Genomic DNA, 16,549 nt, shown 5'->3' with positions numbered 1-16,549 from the left:
AAGTCAGAGATCAGTTTGACTGAGCAAGGCTTGACCCTATGATGTTAGAGCTATGGCTTAAGAGAAAAGAAAAAAAAAACAGATTTTAAAAAAATGACCTCTGATTCTGTAATTTCTCCAATTTCCAATGTTGTAAGAATTAAGATCTTGGGGAAAATTGGGTGGAAACAAACCTCATGAGTTCACTGGATCTCAGCCAGGCTGCTGCTTTGAAGCCTCTCAATTCACGGGGTGAAGCTGAGAGGCCGAACAGTCCCAGTTTCTCCTCCTCTCTAGCCCCCCACCTCCAGATGCTGCTCTGCATCTCTGCGCTGCAGTGGTGCTGCAGTGTCCCATTACTGCTGCAAGTGAATGCCAATCCCAAATTAACTGAATTAACGTATGATCAAAAGTATTCCGCCACACCGACTCCTTTCCTTCCCTCAGACTTGGTCATCTCAAGTTGAGAGAGAGAAAGAAGAAAAACGAACGCCATAAATCAGCTTTTCAATTCACGTTGAAGGAATCTGTTTCCCACTCTCTAATTTCTGCAATTGGGAAATTCTGTATATTATGTTACCCTATAATGAAGGATGCCAGTAAACAGAAATGCACACGCCTGCACACGACAGATTATTACACTGTACGGAACTGCAAACACTACCAAGCTGTGTGCTCTTGGGAGCATTGTTAGTGAGATGTGGTTATCCAATGCCTCATCCATTTAAAAAAAAATTCATTCCATATGGATGAAAAATGAGCACACTAGCTTGAATATGGGAAAAATAGAAAATGTAATCATATATTACTTAAAATCTATAACATTTTATGCAAAGATAAGGGAGTAGTAGCCAAGCTTGGGGATTTAGAACTTCTCAAAATACAAGGGCATTACCTCACTGCAGGCCACCACAGTCTCCACCCTCACACTGGGCTAGAGACAGGCAGCCCAAGTCAAGGCCTGCCTTTTGCACTCTCCCCGACCCCCAGAAAGTGTGTGTGTGTGTGTGTGTGTGTGTGTGTGTGTGTACGCGCGCAGAGTGAGATGGGGAGGGCACATGCACTAGGGTGTGCATGTAGAGGTCAGAGAACAGTTCTGTGGAGTGATTCTCTTCCACCTTTACTTGGCTTCTGGGAATCGAATTCAGATCATTAGACTTGTGTGGCAAATGCCTAAACCCTGAGCCATCCCAATAGCCCCCTTCTGCAATTTCCGACTAGGTAAGAAAGCCTCAAACCCATCCGATGCCTGTGGGCTTCCATGCATGCATGTAGAACATGCCATGGCCTCATAGCCCCTGCTGAGGAAACCTGCAGCGCCCAACACAGAGCAAAGCACTCCGAAAGCTCAGAGACTCGCCCTGCTGAGGCCAGGCCACAGTGAGACACAGGGCTGAGGCCAGGCCACAGTGAGACACAGGGCAGGGGAACCTAGCAAAGAAACCGACTATAGGGAAGGAAACCCCCCCACTTCTGCCCCCCCCCCCCCCCCCGCAAGCCCAGTGCCTCATTCTCATTCTGTCTTCTGAGCCCCAGAGGTTCAGCACCCCCTGCGGCTAAAACAAAAGACAGACCACAGGAAAACCAACTGCCCTTTTGGCTGGTGCCTGGCAAAGGGGAAGTGTAAGAGTGCAGAGGGAAAGCAGAGCAGCTGCACTAATCCTGTTTTGTCCTGCAGTAATTAATAGTATAATCCACATTTCAGATGCAGTAAAGCGAAAATGCTGCATTATCGGAGCGCTGGGCACACGGCCCCGGGGCAGAACCTCCCCTGCTGACCTGCAGGACCAGGTGACCTCATCTTAGCCTCCTCCTCTCGGGGGAGCTGACTCTAGACACCTCATAAAAGAACTGAGCTGGCAGCCAGAAATCTCCGGTCTGCCCAATGTGCTGCGTCTGTCTTTGGAAGCTACACCCTCCGTGTGGCAGTGTCCAGACAGTCTGGCCCACCGGATCCATTCACCCTAGAAGCCACTCAGTCAGGCCCCACTCTGGCTAGCACTACAGTGTTGATATTATAAATCTATGGGTAGTTTTTGTTTGTTTGTTTGTTTTTTAAGATTTAAGATAAATCTTTTCCCAAAAGGCAATGCTGTGATGGGGGTGGGGTGGGGGAGGCTGTGTATGTAGAATTAAGATGTCCTTCCTACATGCAATTTAGTGGGAACACCCTATTTTTGGTGCTAAGTAAGGTCTGCATAGACATTCTGGGGCTACCAGATAAGTTCCTATCAAGACCTAGAAACTGACTGCTGCTTCCTAGGCCCAAAGAGGAAGCGTCTTCCCGAGCTACCAAAACAGTATCTTTACAGGAAGAACACTATTAGCTCACCAAACAAAAAGATACATTCACGCTAAATGTTGCAGTCAAATGTCAGAATCACTGAACCGCACAGGCCGCTGAACCCGGTCTTCTCCGGTCTTCTCCGCCATGTTTAAGAAGCCATCCCTGCCTGACAGGGGACTTTGTCTCAGTTCTCCAACACTGAAGTGTGAATGGGTATATCCCACAGTGGGCAGAAACCTCCCACTCCATTCACCTCCAGAATGTGCTGCATCTCAGCTCACCCTCTATGCCAAGCCCACTCACTGCCGGCTACAAGTTCATCCCTCTAAGTTCTTCTTGGAACTTGGCTGAAACCACTTTTTTTTTTTTTTTATAGTTTATGTTTTTGTTTTGGTGTGTGTGTGTGTGTGTGTGTGTGTGTGTGTGTGTGTGTGTGTGTGTGTGTGTTGTCTGTTTGTATTTATGTGTACGTGTGTGCGAGCCTTGTGTCCCCAGAGTTCAGAAGAGAGCATCGGAAGTGGAGTTACAGATGGATGTGAACAACCATGAGGGCGCAGGGAATCAAAGCTCTGGCAGAGCAGCCATTGCTCCAGGCCCACCTGAAACCACATCTTCATTCTGGCAACTGAGTCTAAAAAGAAAATATGTTAGGAACAAATTTCATGTCCAGTTTTGAAAGGATGCTCAAATCCAGGAACCTATAACCTAAAATTCTGCCTTTGAGAGTCTTACCTAGAGGGTGGGTGTTTACGTCAATGGGAGGATTCCTGCCTGCCACGCGTAAGGCCCTGGGTTCAATTCCCAGCACCCGACGGTGGAGGGGGTTGCTTACCTAGAACTTAATACACTGCTCCATGATATTATTAGTAACTCTAATCCAAAAAATAAAAAAATAAAATTTAAATTCCAATAAGTTCATACGAATGCCGTAAGAGTCTGGCCCAGGAATGAGCTCCCACCCGCACGATCCCGTTTAGTAGAAAATGCATCCACAGATGTCTCCAGACATGCATCAGGAGTCCCTGTGCCCCTAGAAACTGCCAAAAAGTCACAGTGAGCAATGAGACCCGTGGTCTGGCTCCACTTTTGACAACATGCCACAGAGCAGCCATTCACGGACCCCAGATGGCCTCCGGCACAAGGAAGGGAGAGGAAAAGGCACCAACCAGGACACGTCCCTGCCTGCCGCGCCCTTCAACTGACCACTAACACAGCATCTCACCCGAACCTCTGCTTCCTCACCTCTGCCTGGACTCCCTCCCCCGCCCACCCCCCAGAGACTCTCCCCTTTCTCAATGTCTACCCTTCGGACTTCACCACACTCCAGTTTAGCCAAACAACACCACACTATTGGGAAGGGGTGAGGTACTATTCCCATCTAAGTCTTCCTCCCTGTTTCTGAGAAATATCCTTCAGTGGGACAGTAGAGACACATGAGATTTCAGTGTGGCACTGGCCTTAGCGTTAGCCTTCCAACAACCCAGCTCCAGATCCACAGAGGTTTCCCTCTCCATCAGCTATAGCAACTCCTCCACAGGACTCCTATTGTGGATCGAGAACCAGCCCTCCAGCATGCCCGCATCTGAATTATCTGGAATATGGGAGTGTTCTACCTTCTATGGCAGAAGAGACTTTGAAGATGGGATAGAGTTAAGGATCTTCAGATAGGACACATTATCTTGGATTATCAAGCCGGGCCTGCTGTAATCACAGGCGTCCTTAAGTCGGGGGCAAAGGAGAAGACGGAGTCCACAGGAGACATGAAAACAGATGAAGCAGAAAAAGATGTGGGGAAAAGATCGCCAGCCAAGGAATGTAGGCTATCCCAGAACTTAGAAAGGTAAGAACATGCTTCACAAAACCCCTGAACGATCCAGCCTCATCAACATCTTGACGCTAACCTACTCAAACTGGAGCTCCAGCTGTAAAACAATTTGTGTTGTTTAGGATACCAAAATTGTAGTAATTCATTACACCATCAATTAAAAAGATCTAGCACAACCCTTCTATAATGGACCTGTGACAGTGACCAAATATGTCCCTGGCAACCTCAGGAGACCACACCTGTCTCTAGTTTCTAAGAACCAAATGAATCTTCTCTTTCCCCATCACCAAAACTCATACGCAGAGGCCTTGAAACCCTAAGTAAAGCTCAAGGTCATGAAATAGAAAAAAAAAAAAAAAAAAAGACTCACAACAGCCTACTGCATTTGAGATTTACAAATATCCAAAGCAAGCCAAAGAAACAATTACCAAACGCCCTTACTTAATCCAACAGAAAACCCTGAGCTGAAAAAGATCTATCAGGATAATTTCTCTTCCCAAGCAGGCAGATGCTAGGCCAATCATCCTTGCCCAATAAATGCATCCCACAGGTGGGCTGGCCTATAGCCTGGCCATGATGCCAGGCAGCCTGTCTGAAGAACTGGAAAGCCAGGCCCGTGCCCACTGGGCTCCTGAAGACAAAGAGAGGAGGCGGCTCAGGAAGGTGGTGGCATCCTGCCCGCCTCAGTGGTAGCCTGGGGCCATTGGATCTCGCCATCTCTCCAGCACCTGAAAGGTGTGAGCCAGGCAGCCAACCACATCAGAAGCTGGCTGCCCGCCGGCCCCAATTGCCCAACACCTCCAGAGGAACCAGCTTTCCAGGACTGGATCTCACACACCACACAGGTACAAGCCACTGAGGGTCAAATGGAGGCACAACACTGTGCAGGACAGCCCACCAAAGGCCAGACAGACAGAAAGCGTGTTGGTGCACAGCAACTGCCTAATGGCTGCCATGCAAGGACTGTGCTCACACTGCGCAGAGAATCTTCACCAGGACCTTATTCCTAACCTTCTCAGCTCTTTCCACCACAGGCCAGACCATCCATCCACGTGAAACACCCCCAAACCCACGCTCCCAATTCTCCCAGCTGACACTTTCCCAGGCTCCAGGTTGACAACTGACAAAAACCATTACGTTAACCAATACCATGATCTATTGCTGTATGGTTTTCAGGGTTGGGATAAGTGCCATGACTCAAGCTTAGTGACTTGTATGAGGGACTGCCTTAGGCAAGGTGATGTAGTTTTCAAAGATTAACCACTTTCCACAAAAGGTTCTTGCTCAGACCCCTGCTCGTGAGAGAGTGACTACACATCCCAGAAAGAGAAGACACACTTCGGCAAATGGGGTTTCTAGTCGGTCCAGGGGCAAAGGCTGTGCTACCTGACCAGTGAGTGTCCTTTCATCCCTTCTTTCTTCTGATAGCACCCCATAAACCAGCCCTAGCCCCCCATCTTCCTTAGATACCTTATGACTAACTCATGGCCTTCTTTTAAAGTCCTTACGCCAGAGCCAACTCCCCTGTAAGAACAACCACTGACAGCCAATCTTTCACCTCTACAGGAACTAAAACTGTCCCCTCACACCCTGGTGAGAGGATCATGGCACTCAGGCAGAATCCTCCCATTTCTGTGCTAATAATGCATCTGGTCCTCCCCACCCAAGTTTGGGAGTATATCCACAGTGCTGGCCGGCCACACCTCATGCTTAAATGCACCTCTGATAAGACACGTGGACACCGGCGGCCAGGAAAGTGATTAGCATGGTACCCCAAGCCAGATTTGAGTTTTCTTGTGTACACTTGGGCAACAGGTGCCTTGGTGGTGGAGAGGTGTCTTGTCTGTGTTTATGCTCAGAGAAGCAGGTGTTGGAAGATGCCCATGGAGTATCTTCTCCTGGCCAAAGGAGAAAAACGCTTTAAGAATGATCTGAAAATGCTCCAAGTTCATTCCTGTCCCCCATCCCAGTGGCGGCCTCAGCCAAGCCATTGAGGCCTTGCCAACACAGTCCTCTCCTACACTTTCCTGGGTTTTTCCCATCAATATCTTGGCTGGCTGTGTGGCTAAATGATGCCTTCTCTTATCCCCTAACTTGTGCTTTCATGAACCCTGACTGCTCCAACTCCAGCAAGCACATCACTGTCCCGACAACGCTCTCTTCTAAACCTGCGCATTCTAATCAAAAATGACATCAGAGTACCACACTCTGCCTTTTGGGACATGGGGAAGATGAGCAGAAAACCAAAGGCTCCAAGAGTCTGGTCACCTTCACGGAGTTCACAAACCATGCCTACTGCCACCCCTACTCTCCAGGGCCATCTCCTCTTTCCTAAGACTTGACCATTTTAGCTGAAAATTTAAGATTTGCTTCTTTTGGCTTTTTTGATTTTTTTGTTTTGTTTTGTGTTTTTGTTTCTCCAGACAGGGTCTCACTTAGTGCAGGCTGGTCTCAAACTCTCTATTACCTGAGGATGACCTTGAATTTTTGAGCCTTTTGCCTCTACCTCCTAAAAGGTGGGGTTAAAGGAGGGCGCCACCACACTCAGCTCATTTAGGTGATAGGAATGGAAGCCAGGGCTTCATCCACGCTAGGTAAGCACCTCTAGCAACCGAGCCACAACTGACGTAATGCTGGACACTGAACGGCTCAACTTCCTTCCACTGACCTGTCTGTCGGAAGGGTTCAGCACTCCATTCACCCATGCTGGGCTGGGAGTCTCCTACCCAGGAAACTGAACTCTCTCCTCTAAAGACTAAAGCGGGCCTCCATCACTTCTAAATATTGGAATGGGCTGTTAAACAACTTCCTTAGCGTTCACCTGCTATGGCTGTATCCCATAGTTCTCTTTCAAAGGCTAGCTTCCTTCCTGCCAAGGCCAAAAAGAACTCACTCTCTAGTTCTGCTTTTACCCTAGTGCAAAATTGGTCAGATACACTGAGATTTTCACCTAGCTCTGAGAACACGTGCCTCAGAGGTCTCACGTGCTGTGTTATGGGTCTTACTGAGTTTCTTTCCATGGATCCTTCCAGGGGTCCTTGGGGTTGTCATTGGATACAGGAATAAATAAGTCTTGGCTCGTCCTGCCTCCAGTCAGAGTTTGGGTCAAAGCCACTGGGTCTGTACAAAACTGTCCCTAGAGGGGGTAGGGATGTACATCGTTCAGCTGGTGGCGTGCTTGTCTAGCAAACACGAAACCCTGGGTTCCTTCCCCAGGTCTGAATAACCCGTACATGCTGGTGCACACCTGCAATCCCAGAGGCAGAGGCAGGAGGACTGGGAGTCCATAAATAAAGCACTGTCTCAGGAAGAGATGGTTGGGGAAAGGAGAGGAAGAACCGTGGGGGGCGGGGGGGATGGGACAGGACACGGGATAGGACACGATGGGACTAGAGAGATGGCTCAGCAGTTCAGAGCTCTTACTGTTCTTGCAAAGGCAGTGCCCAGCGCCCACAGTCACCTACAATTCCAGTCCCCAGAGAACTGACATTGTCTTCTGACCTCAGAGGGCACCAGGTACATACAAATGAATACATGTGGTACACTTGAATAAATGCATGCAAAACATTCATTTAAAAAATCTTTTTAAGGACTAGAAAGATGGCTCAGAGATTTAGAGCACTTGTTGCTCTTCCAGAAGATCTGGGTTCAACTCCCAGCAACCACATGGTAGTTCACAACCACCCAATTCAATTCCAGGGAATCCAATTCCAGGGAATCCAATTCCAGGGAATCTTGATACCCTCTTCTGACATCTGAGGGTACCAAGCACACATGTGGTGCATGTACATACATACAGGCAAAATATTCATACACATAAAATAAATAAAGAAATATAAAAAACCGTTTTAAAAAATCCTCTTAAAAAAGATAGAAAAGAGAAAGCACTACTGTGGTAAGGCAAGAACAGGTTGTGGCACACACCATTAATCCAGCACTGAGGAGGCAGAGGCAGGAGGATCTCTGTATGAGGTCACCCTGGTCTACACAGCACATTCTAAGACATTAGGGGCAACTTAGTGAGACCCAATCTCAAAAAACAAAACAGTGGCCTCATGCAATTGAAGTTGCTAACAGCCAGCGACATGTGTCTTGTCCCCATGTCATATACTCAGAAAAAATGGATCTTGAGGCCATTAAGTCCCAGAGGGGCCTGTAAACCTTCCAAACAGCACCACCATGTCTGCATGTATATACATGTGTGCATATGTATCTGTGTCTCTGTGGACACTGACTTAAGTTTACAGGCCATCACACACACACACACACACACACACACACACACACACACACACACACACACAACTGCTTTGAACAAACATACTCTTCCCCATCACCATAAGATGACAGGCACTGGAGGTGGTGCTTAGACTCTCCATACCCCGCCACCTCCAGGGAACAACACTGTGCTTGGCCAAACTGTCCGGACTGGCTCCACACCGATTTCATGTGCACCCTCAAATGAGCCTTCCTGCCTGCACAGGCCTTCCTGTTCTAAAGGGCAAGAACATGATGACTCCTGAGGATGGTGAGTCATCACTGCACACAGGAAGCAACTTCTTCATCCAAACCTTGAACAGTTCCTAGAGAGACTTCTCTGGTCTGCTTCCCTAGTCCTTCTACACAGCAACCCAGGCTTACCAATCCCCAGCCCCCTTTTCTAAGGCTTTGTCAAGATAGCTTCCTCGTCTACCCACAATGGGGATGGTTTGTTTAGTTCAGTGGTCAGAAAACTAAGAGCACTGTCTGACATTTCTGTCAGAAGATAAACTTTTTTTTAATGTATGCTCCAAATCCACCTGAGCCTAGTACTGAGCCCATCAACCTCTCAAAGGGACTAAAGAGACATTCCATGGGAGCTATCATCATTCCTTATCATTAAAGCCAAAATCCACTCAACCCTTTAACTTCTTACGTGAATCCTTCACATTCTTAGAGGGAGAGGGAGAAGGATGTGCAAAGGCCACTGTCATGAGAACTACAGGTACTGGGTGTCCCCTATACCAGTCACCATGATGCTAGACATAAATAATTTTGCCTCATCCATGTGATGAACCACATACAGAAATGTTCCACTGAAAGAGCACTTCCCTGAGCAATCAAAACCAAATTTCAAACCACATCAAACAGAGGATTGCCCAAGGACACCATAAATAGGCCAGTGTGGCTTTCATTCTATCCAAGAATAAAGAGATGATCCAGAGTACTTACAAGAAATTTCAAAATAGAAGAACTCTACCTTGAACAGGGAAGGAAAGCTATCCCCATATGGAGCAGACAATTATGAGAGTCAAGAGTCAAGAATGGCTCAGGCCAGCTTCTGAAATAACCAGAAGGGGGAAATGCAGGAACCATGGGGCAATCGCTGTGCCACCTGGCTGTCCCGCCAGAACCACAGTATCGATATGGGTGGTGCCTGTTGACCTTAGTTCAGCAATTAAATGATCAAAACTGCAGCCAAGCAGAACTGATCAGGTCAGCCCTCCAATGGGAAGTCCTCTCCAACAATGCCTCAACGCCCTATGTCTTCCTCACAATTCCCATTCCAGGACCTGCTGGTTCAAGGGCAAGGTCAGGGAGCTACAGGCATGGCTGTTAGCCCTCTTCTGTCTGTTCAACTCTTAACTAGCATGGAATGTAATAGGGCAGAGCGTCTCCCTACAATCCAACTTCACCCCACCCCAAACTCCCTTCCTTATACATCAGTGTCCGGCTCTGTCCATTTGAATTTGAAACCAGAGGTGAGCCAAAAGCTAGGTGATCCCCTAAGACACATAGCTCCTTCAGCTTCTTGCAGAGCCAGAGTTCCCAGCCCTGCACACCACACAGAACAACTGCAAGGGCTAGCAGAAGGGGAACAGGATCCAGAGCTTTGAAAAAAACGAAGCCTCTTAGATTACTTTTCCTCCGACACATTGGCACCTCCCCCTGCTGCTCATAACTGGACAGTTAAATACTTGAGCAGCTAACTCAGAGGCCCGGGCAGCCATGCCGAGGAACATGGAGTTGCTCAGTAAAGGAAAACAGACATGGGGCTTGGTACAGTGAGGAAAGACACACTCAAGAATCTGAAGCCTGAGGGTCAAACCCAGGGCCAGCCTAGCCAAGGTCACAGGGATCTAGTCCTTCCAGGCACTCAAGACAAAAGTCAGCCCCGATTTTTCTTGCTCTCATCCCACAACTCTTTCAAAAGATATCCAGAAGATGAGAACTTGTGGCAGGTTGAGCAGACTCTCCCAAATTTGTCCACCTTAGTCTCAGAATGTGGTTCTCTTTGGAGCCAGTTCTTGAGGTTATACATTAATCATGCTCATACAGGATTAGGATGGGCCTTAAACCAATGGAGTTACCCTTATGAGGGAAGAGGCCAGCCCCGAGTGGTGGCCCACACCTGTAATCCCAGCTATTCAGGAGGCTGAGGTAGGAGAATCTCAAGTTCAAAACCAGCCTGTAGGGGCTGAAGAGATGGCTCTGCCATTAAAAGCACCCACAGTTCTTGCAGAGGAGCCAACACCTACATGGAGGCTCATAATCACCTGTAACTCCAGTCCAAGAGGATTCAAAGCCCTCTTCCGGTCTCTGTGGGCACCAAGGACACGAGCAGTGCACATACATGCAGTCAGGCAAACATTCATACACATAAAATTAAAAACCTTAAAAAACAACAACAAAGAGCGTCATGAACCCCAATATTAGATCCTGTCTTAAAAGGAGGAGGAGGAGGAAGGAGAGATGGAAGAAGAAAAAGGAGGAGGATGAAAAGGAGTCATCCCAGAGACACATGCCAAGAGGCTTCTAGAAGACAGAGACAGAGACCACAGTGAGTGACACAGCTCCGGGACAATCAAGGTCAAGCACTTCCAAGAGCCACCAGAAGCTAGGAAGGGACAAGGACCTCACTGGAGCTATCAGTGCCTGCCGCGCTGGCACCTTGAACTCAGACTCCCCACTTCCAGAACCGTGGTTAGGACAGACTTCTGTTGCTTTACACTACACTTTGTTGTAGCAGCCTTTCCAAATAACTACACCGCACCTCACCCACATGCCATGACCATCCTGGCAGAGCCATCTGTCCCCCGGCTGCCTGCAACCCTCTCCCTGGAGTCTCCTTAATTCCACTCATCACCCCAGCAAATCTGCTGGAGGAACATGAGTCCTCAACAGTGTCCACCCCACTCAAGGCGCATGCAAGGCATCACAGGAGCCTTCAACCATCAAAGATCACCCAACTCTTCCTCCTGCTCCTCTGCACACCAGACATGCTCACCCTCTCCCCCCCACACACACACACACACACCACACAGCTCTGCCTCAGGCCTCCAGAAGGAGTCTCCCAGCTGTCTAGAACGCTCTACATCCCTTCCAGCTACCAGTCTCTCAAATGCCACCTTCCCAGAAGGCCTCTCCTCAACACTTCACCACCCATGTAATCTGCAAATCGTGTCCTCAGAATCCTTCTCTTTCACAGCCTTTAAAACCCGTAAGAATAGCAGGTTTTACTTAACTAGCTGTGTATTAAGGAGGCTGAGACGTGTGAGTGGGATAAACAGGATTTCTGTTTTTGACCCCACTGCAGTCCCCGGAACTTACAACAAAGGTCAAAGGTCAGGCAGGTAAGGTACAAAGAACGAAGTATGCCCTGGAGACTTTAATGTGTCAGTAAGGTACAATGGTACACACCTGTACTCCTAGTGCTCAGGAAACTGAGGCAGGTGGATGACAGGTTCAAAGTGGGGTGAACTATATAGCAAGAATCTTCCTTTCCCAAATTGTTATTATTATTGCCACAAATGTTCCTGCCAAAAGAGGCAATCACTATTTTGATCTAGCCAACTTTTGCCCTAAACATTTAAAAAAAAAATGAACAAATTTGTTTTGCTTTGTCTTCAAAAAAAGGTTGAATCTAGATTTTGACATTAAGTAAGCTAATCGTAAAAACTTGGTACATAGTGAATAAAACAAATGTACAGGCCAGGTTCTGCCTACAAGCCACAGTTCACAATGTCTGCCTGTCAAGAGACAGAAAGAGATGGGGCAAGGCAGACACAATCGGTTCAGGGTATACTGATTTAGACACAAGGCATCTGAGCCCGTGGAAGGCCTGCAAGGGCAAGGATGAGGGGGGATAAAAGGCTGGGCCCAGACACTCTGGTGAGGGTGAGGTAATATAAGCATGCCTCCTCAAATTTTGCTAACACAGAAGGCTGTAAGCCACAGTGGCAAAGCAACAACCCCAGGCCCTGGAGAGTGCCTTTTAGACAAAACAAACGTGAGGCAGCCCGTATTCAATTCTGGAACATGCATGAGGCTGTGTCTATGTGATCTGAAACCTATAAGCTGGTCCCAGACAATACCAAGGCTGCCACATCTTTACACTTGTCCGAAACCAGCCTGGACACAAGGACCTTCCCAGCCATCCACTCCACCCATACCACTAGCCTAGGATGACTGTGGTCATTGCCAACCTCTCCCAGGAACTGTGGCATCCTCCCCGCTCTGTGCACATGAATCCCTGCTGCCCTAACAGGCAGTTCTAACAGTATCCTGAACTTCCTCCCAGTGGCCTGGAGGGCCGCGGCTGGACAGATCCCAGAAACAGGAGTCAGGACTGGAGAGATGCTCAGCGTTTAAGAGCTCTGGCTGCTCATGCAGAGGACCCAGGTTCAGTTCCCAGCACCACCCTCGCCTCTAGTTCTGATGCCCTATTCTCATTCTTCAGGCACCAAGCACTCATGCAGTACACAGACATACATGCTGGCAAAACACACATACATAAATGAGAAATAAATAAATCTTTAAAAGGGAAAGAAGAGAGAAAGGAAGAAATGGGAGCCACGAGGACCCTTACAGTATCCTTCAAGTTGGCCCCTCTGTTTTACAGAAAAATTGGATCTTAAGAAAGGATTCACATGAGCACTGGAAACTTACTGGAGTCCGAACTCACCTACCTACCAGGTAGACTTCATGTCACCTTGCTACCACACATGTCAATCCTTGGGCCACATGAGTGACCAAGAAAGAGGATACCATGACACCGCATACCACAATGTTGGGCAAAGGCTTTTTTGGCCCCATCTACAACACACCATGGCAAAAAGCAAGAGTGCACTGAGTCACACTTCCTCATGTTTCTGCGGGCCCATCTGTAAACGAGGTCAAACAGCATCCCCGAGTGCTCTCATTTCCTCCAAGAAAGACGTCCCACGAGCAAAGTGTAGAGAGTACCATAATTAAGCCCTGGTGCATCTGGCCCTGGCATGACACTAAATAAGCAGTTTGGTCTATACCCTGGGTCACAGGAGAAAATGTAAGTCCTCCATGACTTCATAATCTCACTTCCACATGGTTTTGCCTTCCTTGCTGGAAAGAAAATAGGTGAAGGGTTTTGGGCAGAGGAAGTGATGCAAGTGAATGCTGCTGGGAAGGGAAGAACCCACGAAGGAAAGAAGACAGCCAATCTCCCAACTGAGGAGACGCTTCCGGACTGAAGCACAGAGTCTGGCGAATTAATGGTGGTCTCTCTCGAGCCCCCTTCCCCGTCACAGGCCAAGTCTTCCTTACTCCCTGGTGGCTGGGTCAGAGGCTGTCCAGTTCTCACAGCTGAAGCCTAACTCTTGCTTCACCCTTCTCCTCCCAGGCAAAGACACACTGCAAGATCTGGGAGACTCGTCCCAAAGCATCAAGAACACAAAACCACTACCAGAAGTGCCTGTGACAGCTTCCAGCTCGCCACCCCTAAACCATCGTGCTTTGGTTTCCCTTCCAGAAATGGGGTCTGCGGCCTTCGGTGCTGATGATGCAAAGGGTCTGAAAGCATCTAAACCACTATTTCATCACATATTTGATCATGTAAAATCCACTGTTCCTCCATCAGCCACTTTGCAGAGCCATCCAATGAGCCGTTACGGGGGAGCCAGAGAGTGTAGCTCTGCCCGATCCCGGCTGCTAGGGTCATGTGTGCCCTGTGTCCTGCACACAGGTCCTATGGGAGACTCACTACCCGCCCCCACACACACACCCCACCCTTGTGGCCTTGTCTGTTCTCTTAGCTGCCTACCCATCTCCTGGAGAGGCGGCCCTCCTCAGCTTCTCCTACATATGACTTCCTCGTGTATCCATTTAAGGAACTGGTTTATGGAGAGAAGAGGAGAAAGTTCCCACATGCAGAAAACACACTCACTCCCCAGGGACGCTCCAACAGAGGGTCACTGGGCACTTGTTGAAAGAACAGGAGCACAAGAATGCTTAGAAGAAAATGTCAGCTGTGAACATCCAACAGGGACATTTTCCCCATGGCCACATCACCGGGAGTCCAGCAGCAGCCACGGGCCCAGGGCAGGAGGACACAGGACACACACACAGAGGAAGGAGTCTACACATGCACACACGGTGGACCCCGAGGTAGGAGAGGGGCTCAGGCAAAGGAGGGAACACCATGGTGGTTTGCAGGAGCTCCACCTCTGGGAATGGATTTGATGTCAAGTGTCAGCAAGTAAATTGCTATTGGCTTCTCAATAAGCAGCAGTAGTGAGTTAAGTGTTTGCCTGTATTGTGCGGGCTCTCACGGACTCAATACGGCGGTATTGACAGCACAATCACACAGTAATCCAGCCTCCTCTAATACCTACACTTCCTCAATGAAAAGACACTTCCCACTTGGACATCCTCCCATTAGCTTTGGGCTGGAAGTCTCTGGCCTCACCCTTCCCCCAACTGCCCCCAGCCTGTGAAACTGGCAGCTGGCCCCCAAACGCCCCAGCCAAAGGGAACATCCCAGCCAACGGATTGTCAGGGTCCAACCAAAAAGATAAACAGTCGGAGACCTACAGGAAAAGGCCTGTTCTCCCCATCTATAAATCACCAGTGGGAAGGAAAGAAAAGTGATTCAACTCCTTAAGGATAAAAATCTCAAGCAGTCGCAGAGGAAAATTGATGTTCCCCTGCAAAGCAAGAGATGTCCGCTCTGGGGAGATACATGCCTTCAAGTTTTCAGGGAGACAAAGAAACTCAGAGGCCAGTTGTGAGACCTCTACAAGCTTCATGTCATCTCCATAAGGGACATCTTTGTGCCCTCGCAGTCGGTGTACAGAGCAGAGTGTGCTAATCCAACTCGAGGTACTAGGCAAACGTAAGCTGTTATTCAAAGCCATTTTTCGTGACTTTCAAAACACCCTCAAATAGGCAGGAGGCAAAACTTTATTGAGGAGATCAATGAACCTAAAGGTGAATGTAAAATTAAGCCTGGGTGTGATGGCAAAGGCCAGAAATCCCAACACTCAGGAGGCTGAGGCAGGAAGATCAGCCATTTGAAATCAGCCTGGGATACAGGAACTGACCCAAGTAAACAAATACATACATACATGCATGCATGCATACATACATACATACATACATACATACATACATACATACATACAATGCATTAGGGAGTCAGAGGCAGGTGGATCTCTCTGAGTTCGAGGCTAGCCTACTCTACATAGCTAGTTCCATGCCAGCCAAGGCTACATAGGGAGACTCTACTTCAAACAAATACACACACACACACACACACACACACACACACACACACACAATACATAGAGAGACTCTGCTTCAAATACATAATGAAATAAACACATTAATGAATGAATGGATAAATAAGAAGTGATCTGCTCAAGGTCACAAGCAAATCACAGTAGGTCTGGTATTAGAGCCAGACTACGGACAGCAGGCTATTTCCATAAAAAGCCAGGTACCTGTTTCAGGCCTTGTGGGCCACCGCATCCTCTCATGAGTCCCAACTTTGCCATGCTGCAGCTTGTAAGCGCCCTAGACACAGAGATGGCCGAGTACAGCCAAGAGATACTGACAGGCACAAAGAGCTTCTCCACAGATTTAATGTATCAAGAGAGTATTCTTTTCTATGCACACACACACACACACACACACACACACACACCATTTAAAAGTGTAAAATATCATTCTTAGTCCAAAGGCAGTAAGAAAACAGGAACTGGGGTACATCTGCCCTTACAGCTACAGTCTGTCAGCTCTAGGCCACAGAGAGAGACCTCGGAATACTGAAACTACCAGTCTATAAGGGTAAACAATGATCAGTCTCAGGCTTACACAATTTTAACTTTCTGTTCCAATCAAAACTACTTGATTACAGGAAAATGGGGGGATGAGCGCTCCATGTTAACCTGTATCAGAAATTTTTTTAACTAAAACTTGGGGGGGGAGGGGATGTTTTTAAGCTACTTGACTTTCAAACGTAAAAACGCAGGTCTCACATGCCCGACCGCAATACAGCTGCACACCCCGTAACAGGCAAGCACAGTGCTCAGCCTCCAGCAGAAACACTTTTTATGGGAATTTCTACACGAAATTCAAAGTAAAGAAGTTTTCCATAAACACTCCATGCATGCCCCAGCCAGTGGCCACTGGTTTAATATGTTAACTGCAGAAGGCATCTGCAT

The 16,549-nt window shown here is 48.1% G+C and overlaps 1 protein-coding gene across 3 annotated transcripts in view; it reads right to left on the bottom strand.

Moving 5' to 3' along the window:
* The window catches only part of Zfhx3 (zinc finger homeobox 3), a 256,316-nt gene that overhangs the window by 209,695 nt on the left and 30,072 nt on the right, over positions 1-16,549 (bottom strand). The gene's annotated exons all lie outside the window — the stretch shown is intronic.

Source organism: Peromyscus maniculatus, chromosome 5 (genome assembly GCF_049852395.1).
Source record: "Peromyscus maniculatus bairdii isolate BWxNUB_F1_BW_parent chromosome 5, HU_Pman_BW_mat_3.1, whole genome shotgun sequence".
NCBI lineage: Eukaryota > Metazoa > Chordata > Mammalia > Rodentia > Cricetidae > Peromyscus > Peromyscus maniculatus.
This window is presented reverse-complemented; position numbering and strand designations above follow the sequence as displayed.